This window comes from Mus caroli, chromosome 12, assembly GCF_900094665.2.
Source record: "Mus caroli chromosome 12, CAROLI_EIJ_v1.1, whole genome shotgun sequence".
Classification (NCBI taxonomy): domain Eukaryota; kingdom Metazoa; phylum Chordata; class Mammalia; order Rodentia; family Muridae; genus Mus; species Mus caroli.
The window spans coordinates 23,380,348-23,396,938 of NC_034581.1; positions in this window are offsets into that span (position 1 = coordinate 23,380,348).

Genomic DNA, 16,591 nt, shown 5'->3' on the forward strand with positions numbered 1-16,591 from the left:
CTCTCCCTCCCCCCTCTCTCTTTCCTTTCTTTCTTTCTTTCTTTCTTTCTTTCTTTCTTTCTTTCTTTCTTTCTTTCTTTCTTTCTTTCTTTCTTTCTTATTTTCTTTCTTTCTTTCTTTCTTTCTTTCTTTCTTTCTCTTTTATTAGATATTTTCTTTATTTACATTTCAAATGTTATTCCCTTTCCTAGTTTCCCCTCTGAAAATCCCCTATTCCTTCCCCCCACCTCCTGCTCTCCAACCTGCCAACTCCCATTTCTGGTCCTGGGATTCCCCTGTACTGGGGCATAGATCCTTCACAGGACCAAGGGACTCTCGTCCCATTGATGACTGACTAGGGCATCCTCTGCTACATATACAGTTAGAGCCACAAGTTCCATCATGTGTTTTCTTTGATTGGTCTTTCAAAGAGCCTCTAGGAACTTTAGTATAATCTGTTGGGTGACTCTCATTCTATATGTAAAATAGAAGGGGAATGTTTGAAATTTTAATTCTTAGCCCTGCTCCATGCTCGAATATCATAATAGAAAGAGGGTGTAGGAGGAATGTGTCAGCTGACTTGAAAGTTTTCCAATCCACTCTCTTCCTGATTCAAATACTGTAGCAGTGTGTTTGTTCAGTGGTCACACAACAGCTCTGGTCTTCAGTTCTTCAAAGATGCACAAGGTTACTCTAGTTAAAAAAACAAAAACAAAAACAAAAAAACAAAGCTAGCTGTAAGTCCCAGCAACAAAATGAGCATTGCCTATCAGAATAAGAAGCACAATCTTCTTATTCTTGAGAAATGTAAAGGTATCTTGTGAAGATTATATGCCCCAGTACAGGGGAATGCAAGGGCCAGGAAGCGGGAGTGTGTAGGTTGGGGAGCAAGGCAGGGGAGGGTATAGGGGACTTTCGGAGAGGAAACTAGGAAAGGGGATAACATTTGAAGTGTAAATTAATAATAATAATAATAATAATAATGAAGAAGCACAAGATAAAGCCTTCCATGGGTGCTTATAGAGATGGTGAGCTCAATGGAGCCATCTTTGACTATTGAGCCAGTATGGATCTGTGTTTGGGAAAATTCTCAAAATAGAGTTATAAGCATCACAGGTTGCACTTTGTCACCTGGAGCTCTCTGAATTCTGAGGGATGGGGACCTCTGTCTGTCCTTCATCCTTTAGGTGAGCTCTTTAGCCCTGTCAATCACTTAAGCTCTAACTTCTGTGCAGTTAGTTAACTCTTGTGACAGATTGTCTTGGCATCTTTATCATCTCCACACTGGCTAGTATTGTAAAATATATGACAGAAAACTTACTGCAGACAGAAACTGAATGTAAGATGCTCATCAGAGTACACTGGCAACTTGCTCTAAGGACAAGGTAGGTAGGAGGTGAGAGTTAAGTTGAGCTACATTTCATGTGCTTCTGAGATTCATGTTTGGATTTCAGTCCTTGGTCAGTGACACCCACCTCTGGAAAACTCTCTCAGGGTTAAGGTTTCTCCCAGAGGGGAGAGACCTAAGGCTTGCTGCCCTAGGCTCCTTTGGGGCTCGTGTATATGTCAGTTAGGCTGTCCTGCCTCCTAGATACATCTGTCTCTGGCTTCCTGTGTAATGCTACAGAAGCCTGGGGATGCAGGCTTTACATGATTAATCTTCCTTCTTCTACCTCCAGAAAGATAGGCTTGAGAATCCAGCCACACTACCCCAGTGTCTGGCAGCACCAACTTCCAACATCCTGCACATAGTACCCAACACTCAGTACCCAGCATCCCATGCCTAGCTTATACTTAGAGTTTTTTCAGCCATTCATGCACTCTGTTTCTGAGCCCTGTCTTCCCATGTACTCTGTCTGCTGCTTACTCCCCAGTCTCTGTTTTATAAGGTTTATAAGTTAAGCCATGGAAGTAGGTACCCAAGGTTAAGACCAAGAGTTCTGGGACCATGAAACTCAGGCTGGGGGACTCCAGACTAAGCACAGATTCTCTGCCCACATTCTATCTGCTGTGATATACATGTACAGTACTTAACACTTATTTACTTGCTTATATAATAAATCTACTAAGCAAAGGGTCAAAAGCAGATCAAACTTGGAAGCTGCAGAGGAGCAGAAAGAACAGAGCAGTGTCTCCTGGTCCCCAATAATACTCTCATTTCTCATATCAATATCCTGGCATACACAGTACCTGGATCAGCTATTTTAACATTTTAAGTTCATTAACATCTCACTTTCACAAGTATACACCAATAATGCAAACCATTTGTCTGATTTATTTATTTATTTCATTTTTGAGCACCTACTGTTGCTAGACATGATCTGGAACACTTTCGTCTACACACACACACACACACACCCTCACATGTGCACTCAGGAGGACTGAGACAAGCTTCCACCTTTAGCAGTGTTGTCTCTGCAGCACACCATGGACTCTGAGGCCATGCCCTCATTCTTTGTCCTTCAATCTCTGCTGTAGTGAACGTGACCAGCAGGTATGCCCCACCTTGCCTGCTCTATCTGACAGTAATCTGTGAGGAGGGAGATATTTTGAACTTACAGATCCAAAATCACAGTCATAGCCTACTACCAGCTGGAGTGACTAGGAATTGACCTTTTAATTATGTTGAGTTTAATTGATTACAAAGTCACATGATCACCAGGGTCTCCCTTAGTGGACATTGCAGCTGAACAACATTCAGAGTTCCTTCTATCCAGTGTCTTTTTCTGTTTTCAATTTGCAGGCTTTGTTTTTTGTTGTTGTTGTTGTTGTTGTTGTTTTTTTTGTTTTGTTTTGTTTTGTTTTAGGGTATAGGATGGGTTCTGCAGCTCTGGGTGTTTGAATGACTGCCAATAAAGCTGCCCATACTGTCCTTTCCTGTGCCAGAGGAAACACCTGACCACCAGGGTTAATGATGTTAACCTGATGTATCCCAGATGGCAGGGGAGCACCAGGAAGGAGGGAGGGAGAAGCAGACCAGTCCAGGGTGGGGCTGGAGGAGGGCAGCCTTCCTTTCTTCAGCTGGATCTGGGTGGGTGTGGCTTTGACCACATTAAATCATAGATGGTCTCTCATTGGGAATCCTTCCAGCCGGTAGAACTCAGTGCTCAGCCAGCCAGCAAGGCAGATGGAGACTGCTGGCCCTGTGCCACCTGCCACTATTGGACAGAGGCCCACTTCAGTAGCTACAACTTGCCTCAGGCTTTGGTCCAGTCCCTCAGAAGCTCAGTAAAGACTGTGGAAGTGATGGATGGCTGGGAGTAAAGAGTATAGAGGAAACCCATGTCCTATTTGGCTTAGCTATCTGGGACTCCACAAGGATGTCCCTCAAACAGATTCATCACAAGTTATGGGAAGAGTAACATCTGGGGAGACATGGGCTTCCAGGACCTACAGTAACCCACACCAACAAGTGTTCTCTTCAAGTGTGTTTTTCCTCTGACAGTTTTACCAGTGTAAATACTGAATAATGATTACTTTCTTCCCACCTTCTCCCCTCCCCTGATACCTCTGTTAACCCCTCCCCCTCTCTCCTCTCTCTCTCTCTCTCTCTCTCTCTCTCTCTCTCTCTCTCTCTCTCTCTCATCTGTTCACTTTGTTTGTGAATGCTGCATTTAACTAGGGCCTTCCGTGTAACCATTGGATTGGATCTATGCTTTTTATCCTGTTGTATAAATATTCAACTGACAACAGTATTCCCTCCTCTTTCAGACTCAATAGCCAATAACTCATCAGTAAGAGACAGGGAGTCCTCTCCACTCCCATGCCCCACCACATGACTAACTAGGGACAGAGTGCCTCTTACACACACACACACACCAAAAATAGAAAGGAAAGAAAAGAAAGGACAAAGAGGAATCCACCCTCTCTACATTTAATAAAATGAGCAAGATGAGTCATGGAAGCCTGAAGCTGAAGCAGAAGATGATAATACCAGCACTTGGGAGGCAGAGGCAGGTGGATTTCTGAGTTCGAGGCCAGCCTGGTCTACAAAGTGAGTTCCAGGACAGCCAGGGCTATACAGAGAAACCCTGTCTCGAAAAAAAAAAAAAAACCAAAAAAAAAAAAAAAGAAGATGATAATATAGGTAGTAGGTGGAGCTTAGGAGTAGGCTAAGTAGAGGTGGAGAGGTAGAAGATCAACATTGGCTGCACACTGTCTGATCTTTGCCTGACCTTAACTTGTGGACTTCACACATATTATTTTCTTTAGTTCCCCACCATAGACTTTATATTAGCAAACTTGTTTAACATTTTTACAAGCTCATACTACAAAAGAAATTTTGTCCCTAATGTGGCAAAGTTAGAAAGTGATGGGGATGGCATCTGAGCTTGTGTGAAAACGACCCCTAAAAAATGCCAGAGATCTGCAACAGCTTCTCCAGTGCTTTCAGGATTTTACCTGCAGCTCACTTTGCATGCCAGCCATCTCTTTACACAGAAGTCCTTCAAATGTCTTTGTTCCCTTCATCATGGTTCAGAACCTTTAGATCCTGTAATTCATGTACACTGTTTAGTATTTGCTGATAAGTGCACTTCTTGGTCATTATCATCTTAATGTCTACTTGTAACAGTGAATAAATGCATGAATGAGTGAATGGTGGGTATGTTACATTGACCACCTAGAGCAAACCCTTTGCCCTAATAGTAGTCCTGTGCACAGCAAGACCTTTTATGACTTTCAGGCTAGTCAGCCTTTGTCTCCTGCTTCTGCCCTGAAAAAGTAAAAGTCAGTATTGATGGTGCATGGGTATCTCCTTGGAATATCTAATGTGAATTTCATCCATAAAGCACACAGTAGCCTAAGATCCTCATTCATCTTTATTCCTCACTGAGCACTAAGCTGTATGGGCTCAGTTATTACTAAGAAATGCCCAAAGTATTAAATATTCAGTTGGACAACCTGTTATATTATTTACATAATAGAATTGTGGCAGGCATAAATGTTAATAATAACGAAGCACTATTATTAGTGATCACTTATATTTGCAAAATGATAAATGATTCAGGAACCTCTTAATTCTTGAATGTAATTTTATATTAGATAGAAACTATCAAAGCATATTTTATTCATAGCAGACTCCCAACATTGATTCTCAACTTACTGCGACTTTACAAGAGGATTCTGTGCTACACAGATTGAAGTGAATACTGCAAATTCCTAAGCATCCCACACTATCTCTAGCAATGTCCCAATGGCATTGCATTCATGGAACTGTCACCTTCAAGGACATGGAGAAGCAATACCCAGGGATTCTCAGTGTTCTAGTTTGCTTTTCCACTGTTGTGATAAACACCACGACTAAAAGCAACTTGTGAAGGAAAGTGTTTCTTTCAGCTAACACTTAACAATCCATTAGCAAAGGAAATCAAGGTAAAAACTTACAGCAGGAACTGAAGCAGAGACCATAGAGGAACTCTGGTTACCAGCTTGCTCCTTGTGGTGTGCTGAGCTAGCTCCTCTATATGCTCTCGGATCACTTTCCCAGGAGTGACATCACCCACAGTGAGCTTGGCCCTCCCATGTCAACTCCCATCAATGATTGATAAAGGAAATGCCCCCACAGCTTCGCCTCCACTCTAATACAGAGAAGACACTTTCACAACTGTAGTACCCTCTTCCTAGAGGACTCTAGTTTATGTCAAATTTACAAACTAACCAGTACACTCAGAAATAGCAACAAGAAGTACCCACTTCCAGTTGGCAAGAGGCTCACAGCTCCCATCCAGTGATTTCTGAATTCTGAAAGTTTGTTGGTTACAGAACCATTTTGTATGGCTCTGTGCTCCAGGTCTGAGTTATGGTTTATGTGTTTTGAAGAAAACACCTAGCAGTTTCTCAGAACTTAGCATCTGCCCTGTGCTTTTGTTTTCTTTGTTTCTTGGAAGAATGACTCTGAAAAGCAGGCTTCATTTTTGCCATTGATCTAAAGCTAAGTCAGCAACCTTGAAGTAGTGCAAGGGTGCTCAAAAGCCCTTGAGCAAAGTAGTGGCAAAGTAGACAACTCAAGTCCACCTTGGGTCAGAACATCTGCCCTCCACATTACATATCAGTCCAGTAAGGAACAAAATAAAGCCTTTACCCTTCACTAGTTCCCAGTGTAATGCAACCCCAAGTACAAACATTTATGGGATCCTTGTCATTTGTCAATTAAATGCAATACCTGGAGAAATTTTATACAATTAAGACGCAATCTCTTAGACCATAAGTATCTAAGTGATTACAAAACAGACCAATCTCATATTGCAAGAAGTTTTAGGTAAAGATCATGTTAATAGCTTAAGTGTTTATTCCCTTAAACTCACCCTTATCCTGAGATTTCTCCTAGCTACAGAGCAGTGCCACTTATGCCAGAGTGTTCTTTCTCAGAATATCACGTCCTCAGGTGAGATGCCAGATGGTCTTGTAGACCAGAATTCTGCTCCAGAAGTTATCAGTATCCCTGTTTAGCTGGTAGGTTTACTGGCTTCACTGCATTTCAGGAAGGTTTCTGCTTCCTCGACATATGATGCCGGGAAAATATGTATAAAGCTCACCTGTCTACTTGTAACTTGGCAGGAATTTCTTCATCTTGAAGTTCTGGGGTCTTAAAAGGGTGATTCTGATTCATTTTAAATTTCTTTGCTATTTTTCCTCAATGAAGAAACATAACCTTGTCTTGAAGGAGTTTTTGGTGTCTTGGTCAAGCCTAGTTAGGAAACTCTGACCATGGAGAGTGGTCACAAGACACATGCCACATTTTTTTGACTTTATGCCAACCAATTTGGCTCTGAGCTTTTAGGGCTCAGGAAGACATGAGTACTTTTTATGACGAAAATCAATTCTTATTGCTAAGCTTTAAAATGTAGCCTTCTTGGAAACTACAGCAGAAATGAGCAAGATTTTAAAGAAATACATCAGGTTTTAAGTTCAAGATCCATCCAGTTGACTGAAAATGCTCACTGTCAATGTTCAGAGTGTTTTAAGGTTTATTCCTACTCTTCTGCCAAGTCCTGCATGACCATGGAAGGGACAACATGACAAGGTTTCCAGACCCTGGATCATAGCTAGCAGGACATGGGTCTCCACAAGTGTTGATGGTTGCTGTGAGCATGGGTCTTGTTTGTATAATAATATACATAATTTACTTCCTGTTCCTCCTTCAGGAAATGTTCTCCCTGTCAAGATTATTGGGGAATGTTCTCCCCACCAAGGTTCATGACTCCATGATAGTTAGAATCAGCACAAGCCCAGAGGGCAAGAATGTGTTCTTCAGCAAAATGGTAAACACTGTGACCTTCACTACAGCCCTTAAGGCTGTGGGAAAGAACTCTTGAAAACATGAATTCAAGAATGCAAATTTCTCAAGTATGCAAAATATAACGATGCAATATGAATTGTGTGAGGGGCTTCAAAGACATAAAAGAACAAAGGCAGTTGAACTAATGAGCCAGCTTGTCAGGAAGATACAAAAGCAGGTAGATTTCTGCCTTCCAGTTCAGCTTAGGGCAGAGCAAATTTAGGTTCAGCACTAATAGAAATGGTGATCTCAGAGCTGGATCCCACCCAGCTAGCTTATAGTCTATGCTTACAAAGGTAGCCAGATCTCTGAGTTCATTTGCTATGTTAAAAATGTATTTGCTGTCTTTTTCTAAGAGTCACTTGGCTAAGGTCATAAACTGCTGATTCATGGGATAATCAAAAGTGTACTTGGGGAAATAGAATTTATATGTAAATAAAAGACTGGGCATTGGTCTGTAAGAGCTGAGCTATCTACACAGCTGCCTGGAGAGCCAGCTCAAGCAGAACACAGCTGTCAGCTTGTACCCACAATTGACTTCAAGTCATTTCTTTCACTGCTCCCAAATATCCCTTCCTCAGGACCCCCTCTCCAAGCTGAGGCTGAACCTTGGCTCTCTCTATTCCTTTCTCTAGATTAGTAATCTTCAAATTTGTCTGGAATTTTCCATACCCTTAATAATCCTGATGGCTCAGTCTTGACCACCACAATTGATCTACACTCAAAATGTAAAGTTAAAAACTAGAGTTGAGAAAAGAAGGCAATGTTAATGATTTGAAGGTGTCTTTGTTGAAAAAGCTCTGTGTGTATGTGTGTGTGTGTGTGTGTGTGTACACATGTGCACTGTTGTATGCCTGTGCAGTTGGTTTATTTGTTAGTGTGTCTGTGTGTGCTTGTGAGGGTCAGGGTTTGCTCATCTCTGTGATACTGAGGTAGAGACCAGAGGTCAATGCCAGCTGTATTTCCTGGCTACTCTTCATCTTTAATTTTTGAGATGGGATCTCTTACTGAAATGTAGACTCATCAAGGGTTTCAAGAACCTGCCTATCTCTACGTAGCCATGACTTAGGTGCAGGTGTGACTTGCCATGCCTGCTTACTTTTATGTGGGGTCTAGGAATCTGAACTCAGCTCCTATGTTTGTATGGTAGGCACCTTATGGATGAGCTAGATCCTTAGCCACTTCATGATTTATTTGGGGAATATGAGACTGAAAAGTACTTGATTAATCTGTGGTTGTGAGCCATGATTTAACTATCATGCCAATCTCACACTTAGTACTGGAGCTTTTGTATTTCTGGAAAATTACATGAGAAGTAAAACCAGACCATGTAATACATATAAAAAATATTTAGATCTACCCAAAGTCTCTCTGGGCCAGGACTGATGAATGGTGAATGTAAACAGTAAGAGGAGTATGTGGAAGTCTGCTTTCTATGTGTCACTTGATGTGTTTTGAATTCCCTAGGCATTTGGGTTGCTAGATTCTTTTTTTTTTTCATTTAACAAAAAATAATGTTAATTTGAACATGTTTTTGTCCTAATGAGAAAATCACCGCATGTATTGATGAAAATGTGCTGCCCTTTCTTGCTAAGACCTATTAGTGAAGATAATGTATGCAAATGGAATAGAAACCATCCAGAATATACAGTACAGAGGGTCGCATGGGTGGCAGTCAGCTTACAGTGAGGCTTCTTCCTGAGAACTCATGGTAAGTTTAAGATGGAAATGTATTTAATGAACATTCTCACCAAGCTTGTAGCCTAGCAACCGAGTGTTCTAGAGCAAAACTGTAGTCTTTTCCTCTTCTGATCTCAGATCTGACCCAAAGCCATGACTCTCTGCAGCTATCAGCCTGCAAAGGACCATAGCAGTACATATGGATAGCCAGGAAAGATCAAAGTTCAAAATTTAAAGCATGATGCCTCCTAAATATGCATCCTTTTCACAACTTTAATGTCAAAAATTCCTAAGATGAGCCATCTCAAGTTGGGTACCATCTGTATGTGTTCAATCATCTTAAAACGATGAAAACGCACAGACATAGTTTAAAGGGAAAAGGAGATGATAGATGAAGTAGAACTGAACTTAATTTATTACAATTGAAGGATCTATGCAGTTAAAAGTATGAAGGTTCTAATGACAATGGCACTAAAGTCAGTGGCATTTGTTATGCGATCCCCAACTGGTTGTGCTTTGCAGGGTGGTGTAGGTGATACAGCTTTGCCTAAGACATTGCATCACCAGAGAGAGCTTTAAGAGGTTAGAGTTCATGCTACTTGTAGTTCTTTCTCTCTTCCTTATGCTTGTGGTTAAGATGTCATAGCTTCCTGTTCCTGCTACCATGCCTGCCTGCTAATGTGCATCCCTGCCATGAGGAACTCATCTGTCTGGAACTATAAGCCCAAACCAGCTCTTTTTCTATAAGTTGTTTTGTGTCATGATATTTTACCATCACAGCAACAGAAAAAATAATGGGGTGCAAGAGGAAACGACATGGAAAATACCAGCCAGAGAAGTCTACACTTAATATACTCCCTTCCCCTCAACTATTCTAATGTACAGCCTGGACTCAACTACTGTGAATCTATGCTTTGAATAAATTAAATATAAGTTAAAATCTCAGACTTACAGTAGAGCATGCTATGGACGACTTGAACCTATCTGTTAATGAATCAAATACTCAAGTTAATGTAAGCCATTTAAACCAAAAATGTAATCAAAAGTGTTTTAAACAAAATCTTAGCTAAAAATGGAGGAGGAATAAGAGGAGTAGGAAGGAGAGGAGGAGGGAGAGAAGGAGGGAGAGGAGAAGGGAGAGGAGGAGGGAGAGGAGGAGGGAGAGGAGGAGGAGGAGGAGAAGGGGGGTGGGGATTTGCACCTGTTCTCAGAATGATGGGTGTCCCTGTGACAACTCTGATGAGATGTTTGCTGACCTCAGCTACATCTACAGACTGAAGAATTTGAAGCCCATTGTCTGTACTTGTGTTGAGCAAGAGGTGAGCAGAGAATTATACTATTACTAGCCTACTCTTGAATACTGTGGGCTTTATAGGTTTTGTTGTTTGTTTTTGCTTTTTCCAGCAATGAGAACTCACTGAGCAATTCCTAGTTGGTTGCTCATGAGTGGAAAGCCAGTGATTCCCGCCCCCCACCCCCGTTTTAAGTGCTGTTTCCCAGGGAATCAACTACCGAACTGTTTATGTTTCATCCATCTCTCTGAGAGCAAACAAACCGACTGGAAAGAGAGAAAATACCCAGAGGTCATAGATTCCGAGCTCAGGCTACACTTCACTCCAGTGTAAAAGGAATACAGGGAGAAAATGGAAAGACACTCCATTTTGCTGAGGGTCACAGATGTGATATCAGCTCTATGACTCCAGCTTCCTGAGCCCGTCTTCTTTTTATGCAATACCCTTATACTGTTTTTGACAATTTCACATACCATGTGTTTGAATATTTACATGTGTACTCCATAACTTGGCCTAACTTCTTCCAACCCAGCCTAATGCCCACTTCCAAATTCATGTCCCTATTTTTGCTTGTTTGGAAGAAAATTTTACTGCATCAGTAAATACAGTATCTACTGCACTTGAGGGGATCAAGCCTTGGAGAGGTTAACTCACTTGCCACTTGTCACACAGTCAAATGTTATATTTAGTACCCATTTCACTAAACTTATAAGTGAAAGAATCAAAGGAATATTAGAGAGGCTGTACTCTCCCCATCCCTGTGTGTCTCTGGTACTGGTAAGTGGCAAATCTTTCCACAGTAGTTTCATGAAGGCTCTCTCATCGGCTCTTACCTCTGACGCGATCCTTCCGTACTGTGACATCATTTCTTGTCTACTCAGACACTTCAGATCCTCTTGGTAGCCCTGCCACAACTGAGCAAGTCAACAGGCTGTCTGTTAGCACCAACCTTCCTAACTTACCTGTTTCCATTCCTGAGGTGCCAACTCCATGGTAGATCAACAACCCCAAGTCTCTCTTCCAGCTCTCGTGCTAGTTGAAAATTAATAATTGCCACAATTCAGAAGGGAGCAGCAGTGGAATATATTATAGGCTGTGACCTGCCTGGCTCTGGGATGACATGATCAAAATCCTTGTGCTTTTCTTAGTTTCTACTGCACACTTACCATGCCTTAGTGACAAGCTTTCAGACAGAGTGACTAGGGTATCTTAGTGCTGTCTTCACATATGGAAGATGTTCCCTGGAAACACTCCTTCCCAGGAAATGGAGATCAACTAAGTCATGTGGAGGGAAGGAATTCAGAGAATTAGAAAGGATCTATCTGTGCTGGCCTTGAACATAAGTGGTACCCTCAGCTGCCTCCTAGAGCCATCTCCAAGGTAGTGAGGAGGGAGGAAACCAGCAAATTTCTACAAAGATAAGACTGGGAGATGGGGAGGATTTCTGAATGGAAGATGAGTGTGACTATTCCATACATTCCATGGAGACGTTGTTGATAATATGATGCTATATGGTTCTTAGCCTTTCTCTGTCTCTCTCCGTCTGTCTCTCTCTGTCTCTCTTTGTCTCTATGTCTTTGTCTCTCTCTGTCTCTCTTTGTCTCTCTGCTCTCTTTGTCTCTCTCTGCCTCTTTCTGTCTCTGTATCTCTCTGTCTCTGTCTCTCTCTCTCTGTCTCTGTGTCTTTGTCTCACTCTGTATCTCTCTCTGTCTCTCTGTGTCTCTCTGCCTCTCTTTGTCTCTCTCTCTGCCTCTTTCTGTCTCTGTCTATCTCTGTCTCTCTGTCTCTGTCTGTGTCTTTCTCTGTCTCTCTGTTGTTCTCTGTCTCTGTCTCTCTGTTGTTCTCTGTTTCTGTGTCTCTGTGTCTCTCTCTGTCTGTCTCTCTCTCTCTCTCCTTGTATCTGTTAGAACAAAGTCCAAATGACAGACTTCACAGTGTTCTTCACAGTCTCACTTTTTATTATCTTGACTACTTCTCCTGGCATTTCAGCACACAGTTTATGGACAATGAGGAGACACTTTAGATGTGAAAATACTTTCTTGGGTTTCAGTTGTAGCCTGCATTCTTGCATAAATACAGTTGTAAAATAAGAATCAGCCTGCACTTGTGACCAGTTACTGCTTACCAGGCCTGGAGCATGGTCCATTCTGCATTGGCTCTGGTTGAACTTGTCTTCTGGGTAGCACTTAGTCATAAATTTTGAGTGGTATGGTCTCCAGAGAAAATTCCAGCAGTGTCGGGCTTATGTATGAGCAAACAATGGGTATTGCAGATGCGTAATCTGAACTAATACGATACAGCCTGGAGTGAAATGATGCTGTCACTAGAGGTTCTTCTTGTCTTAAAATGTTTAAAAATGTAAATACTTGGGTAAGGGGAGTGGTTTGGGGGTCAGGGCACTTGCATAAGTCTTGACTGTTTTTTCAGATACCTTCATGAGGACAGGGAGAGAACCACCTCCGACAAGTGAGCTGTCACTGGGTATTTGTGCATGGTGGTGCTCATGTTCACACACACACACACACACACACACACACACACACACANANAGAGAGAGAGAGAGAGAGAGAGAGAGAGAGAGAGAGAGAGAGAGTTTTTTGAACACATGTCCATTTCCAGATTAATGATATCGAGTGTGATTTCTGCTCCCCTGTCTTAGGTGAGAACAGACACTAAGCATTTTCATTTTGTCTTAAAATAGTTGAACTTTTAGTTTTCTATTAGCCAGGAGCTAGTAGATCTGAATTGAGAAATACATTTTGAAAAGACAGAGTCTCAGACAAGAGTCTGCCCATGCTCTTGACATTCGAGTTTTGATAGGGAAATTTGGGTCTCACAGAGTCAGCTCTGGCCAGGGCTGTGCATTCTCTGTTTGAGTCTGAAAATGTAGCTGAGCATTGAACATGGGAAATGAAGTCTTTTCATCACTGCAGGTTGTGAGGAAATCTGGCTATTTTTGAGACTGGGAAAGGGGAAAAAAATCAAATAATTGTTCATAGAGGAGATTTGAAATTTCTGATTTTCTTAAGACCTTGCTGGAGTTGATTATGGAGAAAAGCTGGGGGTGTATGGTACTGACATCAAGTGCACAACGAGTTACAATCCATTTTTAGTGCACCGTCTGCCTAGACTGCCCTTAACAAGATCATCTTTTGTACATGAAATTTTGCACCTCATTACCCCTAATTACATCCTTTGAAAGGCAGGCTCCAAAAATGCATTGGGAACAATGTAGTTGGAAAATACTTCTTCTGTTCTTCTTAATTGCTGAATCTTTTCCTTGAATATGACTTCAGCATTTATCTCTTCTATCCAAAATATAGTGTTGTATTCACACCTAAACTTCAGAGTCTTTGATTCAGGTGACTAAGGAGGGACAAGCCACTGTCGCAAACATAGGAGAGGCACTTGTTCCCGTTGCTCTGCCTCTCTCTGGCCTCTATCACTGAATGGTCTATGGTTTTGTATGAGCACAGTGCCCATTTCAGTCACAGGGCTGTGGAAGTTGCTAAGGATACAAGCAACACCTTGCAGACCACTTGGAGTCTAACAACTAACTAAATTTGCCTGCTCAATAAGGTATGTGCCTGATAACATTTGTGGAACACAACGACAGTCACAGGGTTCCTGTCTCATGTGCTTTGATGCTTTCTTACCATAACTATTTCTGAATATCAAAAAATGCTCTCCCTATCAGGGACATCTCTGCTCATTTTAGCCTTTTTGGTAATGTTTCACACACAAAGCCCTTCAGAGTCTTGTTAACCAGACTCCCATGATTTCTAGCTAGTGTTTGAAGAAAGCTGTACTATGTTTCTGAATGTGTGTGTGTGTGTCTGTGTGTATGGGCTTCATGTGTAAATATGTGTATGTGTGTGTACATGTATATCAAGGTCAGTAGTCAACCTCGAGTGTCACCTTGAGACAGGACTTCTGACTGGCTTTGGGCTCCCTGGCTACCCTAGTCTGGTTGACTGTGAGCTCCAAGGATCCACCTGTCTGTTTCCCCCATGCTCAGATTATGTGTATCATATTAACCTTCAACTTTTTCAGGTGGGTTCTAGAGGTCAACTTCAGTCATCCTCTATGCTCTTATCTGAATACTGTCTTGTGGATGTGTTAAACACATCCTCAGTAAGTAGGATTGAAGATAGTACTCCTAGGTGACTTGTTTAGCTGGAACAAATAGAACTCTTGTTGCTCTCCCTCTAATATAATGCTAATGCTGGCCATGCTAACAAAACATACTCAGCTTCGCTCTCAGCCACAATACCACGTGAGACACATCACCATCTTAAACCAAAATGTTTTATTTTCCTGGGATACTAGCTCTTAGCTATTGGACTTTGTGTTTTTCTTGAATGTACCTTATGTTGCAAAGGGATTATTTATCACTAGATGTTCCCCAGTATCATGTAATTGGTCTGCATTTTGTTTTGATTATTTGTTTCAAGATAGGATCTCTCACTTGCCTGGAATTTGGCAAGTGAGCTTGGCTGGCTGGCCTTCAATCGACCTAACTCCACCTTCCCAGCACTGGGATTACAATCTACAGCACTGGTTTGGATTTCTTATCTAGGTTCTGGGGATCAAACTCATGTCTTCATGCACACTTGGAAGGATTTTATACACTGACCTGTCTTTTATATAGCTGACTTTTAAGATGGGTTCTGGCCAGGCATGAGGATGTATTCTGTAAAATTTTCATTCTGTGAGGCTGAGACAGGAAGATCATATGTTGAAGGTCAGTGTGTCCCACATACAAGACCCTGTTTTCAAAACAATGATAGTAATTATAATTATAGTAATAGTATTTGTTCTGACAAGTCCTTGCATGTCTAGTACCAAGTCAATCACTATTGAATACCAGCCAGCATTTCAGTCTGCATCTAACCACAACTCAGGTTACATGTTTTTAGTTGCAACACTAAGAATAATCTTTGGGACAATTCTGCCATCAAACATACAAACATACCTCCAGTAAGCAGCCTTTCACTGTTCTGTTCAAGAAAATCCCTTTCTTAATGTACATGTGGTTGGAATGGGGGTGGAGAGGGAAAGAGAAACTGAGATTCAAGAAAAGGACCAAGTTGACTAATGGGCACAGATCCCTACAATGTGAAGGATCTGAGAGTCTTGAGGTTCAGGCAGAAGCAGCCACATAATGATCTCAGCCTGTAACTGAATTTGTACTATAGAATTAACACGGCTGGAGCTGGAGCTGTGCAGTGAATGATCACTAAGCCGCGCTTAGGAACTCGCTTGACTTCTATGGAACATGTGGTGAGGATATTTGAGGCATTATCCAACACCTGGAGAGCTTCAATTCCTCATTTCTTGCTTGTGTGATTTATTAACGGTTCTGCTAATGTGGATAGAATGCAAGCCCCAATTACAACCATAGATGGGGCTGAGCGCCTTGCTGCCTATGCTATTCAGAGCACAGAATATCTGCAACCCACTTGATCATTTTTGAATCATCAGCTCCATCTTTATGTTAAATTAACAATTTAACAGCTGCTTTCATCAAAGTTCTTTTATGTCTACCAACATGATACTGTAATTTTTTTCCTTAAATGCATTTTCCAAGATCGTTTCTGTGTCTTTTTAGTCCCAGATTACCGATTTGCATGTTTGCTCAATTTGTATACAAATGTCCCGGCATTTATATCCCATCTAGGAAGCATGAAATGGCTGCCGGAGCTCGAGAGAGTAATTTGATGCATCTTGCCACTCACTCACTTCAGTCTCTTTTTCATTAAGGACAGGTGAAGAAAGAATGCAGGGAAACACAACCAGGCGCAAGTGCACTGGATTCTCAATGAAAAATATGGTAAAACCGAGGGCAGTTGGGGTGAAGGGGGAGTCCTTATTCCTCTAAGTGGTAATACTAAGAAGGATTCCAGGCTTGACATGGAAGACGTTCCTTTGGCAGCTTTAGCAGCTATAGCAAAATTCAGAGACAGTGAGATACAAAGAAAATATGTTTATTCTTCACTATCTCAGAGGTTGGGAAGAACATGATCAAGTCATTATGTAATTCACTTCAGGAAATTACCTTCTGGCTTGTAATGCCCCACCTGAAAGTTGGTCTTGGCTCTTTTGGGAGATAGAGCTCTCTCTGATCCTTCTTCTTGAAAGGCATTGATATTGTATGCCTAAGACACTCTGTAGCAGGTCTCCTCTACACCCATTTACACCATGGACTTTATGCCTCAGAAAATAGCAATAAAAATAAAGGCAAAGAAACCAGAAGGTGGAGAGAGCTCTGTCATTCCCTAAATGTCAACAAATTCCATGGGGTTTTCCTCCCTTGCTTCTCTCCTCTCCTCTCCTCTCCTCTCCTCTCCTCTCCTCTCCT